Here is a 3,700-nt window from a genome sequence, read left to right on the forward strand (position 1 = left end):
TCCAAATCGGTAAAGAAGTAAAACTCAGCCAAAGAGGTGACAGACCTGTCCCCTGCAAACTATCAAACACTGGCGAAAGAAATTGAAGACGACGCAAAGACGTGATAAGACGTTCCACGTTCATGCACTGGAAGAACAAACACTGTTAAAATGTCCATATTACCCCAGGGCGGCTGGGTGGCACAGGAGGGTTAAGTGTCTTGACTCTTGATTCTGGCTCAGGTCACGATCTCACGGTTTGTGAGTTCAAGCCCCACATCGGGCTCTGTGCTGACAGCTCAGAGCCTACTTGGGATTCTCTCTCTTCCTCTCCCTCTGCTCCTCCCCTGCTTGTGTTTGCACTCTCTCTCTCTCTCTGAAAATAAATGAATAAACTTAAAAACAAAACACAGTGTACCCTAAATAGGAGATTTCTGTCCTTGGTTTATATGCTCGGTTCATTGCCAGGTACTGACCTGCTTCGACCTGCCTTCAGTATTCTAAATCCATGAAAGAAAGGAAGCCCTGAACTACTCAAGAAAGTCAGAGATCTCACCTAACCAAAATGAATATTTGTCTTTGTTTCCTTTAAATTCTATTGTAACCGTTCCTAATGTCAGTCTCCCCCTCCTTAATATGCTTCCTCTTTTGTAAGTGAACAAAATACACACCAGCCCTGAAGAATGACAGTAAAACCACAGTACCATAATTGTGATGCATAAAGAAATCTTCCTTTTCTTTGACTCACAAATGCCATAGGACTCATTGATAAGCTACAATTACAACCATATTTTCATGGAAAACGTGTTGAGCTTAAGAAGATCAAGAAGTAGGTCTTTCCCTCTTAAATCAATGGATGTTTTTACATATATAGCTGAGAAGTCAAGGCATGAACAATCAGCAAAACACGTGGTACCTCGTTAAGCAACATACAATGAGAAGAGTTAAAATCTCTGATGACAACTTGGACCTGGGAAGGACTGTAATTTTTCTGTAAATCGAGAGATGCAGACATCAGTGGGTCATGAAGACGTTTTAAAAAATGTGACTGAAAGCAGTAAATTCTAATGTAGTATATAGATGAGTAGAATAAAATGTTTATCCAGGTTTGCTGCCACAACACTTGCTCACAACTAGTAACTGTTATTTAAGGGGTGAGACTGTGGGATGGTAACAGAGCCCGTTTCTTATTGCCAAAGGGAAGCGCTGAAATATTTCATAAGTGATCATTTCCAAACAAGTCCCATCCATAAACTGCAGGTGCTGAAAAATGTGAAGATCGTAAACCCACAAGACGTAGGAGCATTCGTATTACGACGCTGAATAAACTCACAAATTTGTATCGTTAAACTAGGTTTTGAATCTTTCCTTTTTCCTGCACGCTGAGGATGCAAACTAAGCATGAAATGCTGAAATAGAAACTGCACAAGTGGCGGCAGAGAACAGACTCATTCCGAAGAACGACCGTTTCGTCCGCTTGATCAGCACCAGACCTAGGCTCCTCTCAGTTGCGGAAGCCCACAGCCGCCAGATCCTACTGCCCAGTAAAGCCTCACGACACTCGGACTGAAGACTCTCAAAGTCTGTTACACTCACACTCTTCCCTTTCAGCCGTGTGCTGGTACTTGAGGCAGCTGAATGCTTCCCGACACCTTTCAAGAGCCTTCCTTTCATTTTCTCTACTGAACACGAGTCTCAGAGTGTTATTTTCAACTGTTTGCATGCCACTCAAGTTTAGGCTTCTATAGTATTTCTGGCTGTTACCCGATCTCCATTAACTTCATCTTCCAATCTCTATTTTCCTGCTTTTCTAGAATCTGATCGATATCATCTTTACTGAGATGGCCTTTGTCGTTAGTAATGTTGATTTTGTTCTTCCTACTGGTACTTTTGTGTGAAGCCATTACATTGCGATTGATCCTGGTGTCTATGTCAAAGGTCACCTGGATTTTAGGAATGCTCCGGGAGGCTAGAGGATCCCAGAGAGCAAAACTTGCCAAGCAGTTTACTTCTTTTAGTTAAAGCCCTTTCTCCCTCCTACGCTGTCACTAAGCAGTGGCCTGGGTGGCAGAGGAAGCATTGAGCATCTGGGTTTGCTTTGTAGGAATGGTGGGGTCTCTCTTAGACATGCCATGACCTCCTTGTTGTTTCGATGCCCAAAGAGAAGGGGTATCATCAAGGAGCAGGAGATCTTCCGCATTGTGCAGCTACTCCTCATGAGGGCTGATGATTTTGCTGAGCTCCTTTCCATTCAAGAAAACTGGAAGCAATTTCTGAAACTTTGGGGTACAAGTGGAATCACTATCTCAGTTTCATTAACGTGGCTCTTGTCGAGTTTGGCATCCTTCAGAGATTCCTCTACTAGCTTTAGGGCACCACAGAAGACATCAGCACTCAGCTGGGCTCAGGAAACAGAAGTGTAGAAACCCATGTCCGTATAGAATAAATCAATTTCAATCCTGGCAGGAGCAAAGAAACCCAAGATACATTGTGCCTTCTCATAGGCAGTCTGGAGGCAGCGTACTGCCCGCTTGTGGTAGGTTACATCCTTCCTGTGCTTGCATTTGGCCTCTTCCATCAGGTAGCTCACCATACAACTATCAAAAAGTTCCCCATCCAGGTGGGTGTTACCAGCTGTGGATTTTCCTTCAAAGATGTCATCCTGGATGTTTAGGATAGATACACCAAAGGTGCCACTACCTAAGTCAAAGATCGGTATGTTTCTCTCTTTTAAAGCTTCATTTTTTGTTGTCGTTGTTTTTTAAATCCAGGCCATAAACTATGGCTGCTGCAGTAGACTCATTAACGATTTCCAGGATATTAAGATCAGTGATGGTCCGTGCATTCTTTGTGGCCTGACACTGTAAATCATTTAAGTAGGTTAGAACAGTAATTACTGTATCTTCTGGCTTTTTTTCCACCCAAGGAGGCTGCAGCAAACTCTTTCATCTTGCTTAGAACCACGGAAGAGATCTCCTCTGGGGAAAAAACATTTTTTCCTTTATATTCTACAATTACTTTGGGTTTTCCCTTTTCACAAATCATTTGGAAAGGCCAGTGCTTCACTGCGACTGAACTCTGGCATCACCAAACTTACGACCAATCAGCCTACTGGCATCAAAAACGGTAGGGAAGTTCATCATCTCTTGGCTCTTAGCAACCTCATTGATGAGGTGATCACTCTGTGAAAGCCACATCGTTTGGACTGGTACGTGTGCCTTGGTCATTGGCAACGATCTCTACTTTTCTGTGCTGGAAGACCCCTACACGTGAATACGTGGAACCCAGTTCAATACCCATTGGCAGGTCTTGATTAAAGAAAGCAAAGGGGGGAACGAGGCAGAAAATAGTTTAAAGGAGACCTATACCCTCTATGTTCTCCACTACTTTTCCTTCACCGTATTTCAATCCTTATGTGGGTCAAACTCACACATAACCGGGTTTGGTTTGCAATTCATTCAGATGGTAATGTGTTCCACTTGTACTCCATTGTCTGCAGGCTTTCACTGCACTTGGTAATAGAAGTCAAACTACAAGGTGACCTCCAGAATTCTGAGAATGGTATCAAACCATCAGGGCAATCAATAAGGCTTCAAAGCTTTGGGGTCATTTGTGGTTTTTCTCATGCTCACATCTAATTTGTTCCCAGGTCCAGTCCATTTTTCCTGCTTGCTTGTGTCCTTCCACACTGCCACCACTCTAGTTCAATGTTTTATTACTT

At 43.1% G+C, this 3,700-nt stretch overlaps 1 pseudogene; it reads right to left on the minus strand.

The window, feature by feature from the left end:
- Window positions 1-1,631: 1,631 nt before the first annotated feature.
- Window positions 1,632-3,279, minus strand: LOC122477761 (annotated as a pseudogene).
- Window positions 3,280-3,700: the final 421 nt, after the last annotated feature.

This window comes from Prionailurus bengalensis, chromosome X (genome assembly GCF_016509475.1).
Source record: "Prionailurus bengalensis isolate Pbe53 chromosome X, Fcat_Pben_1.1_paternal_pri, whole genome shotgun sequence".
Taxonomy (NCBI): Eukaryota; Metazoa; Chordata; class Mammalia; order Carnivora; family Felidae; genus Prionailurus; species Prionailurus bengalensis.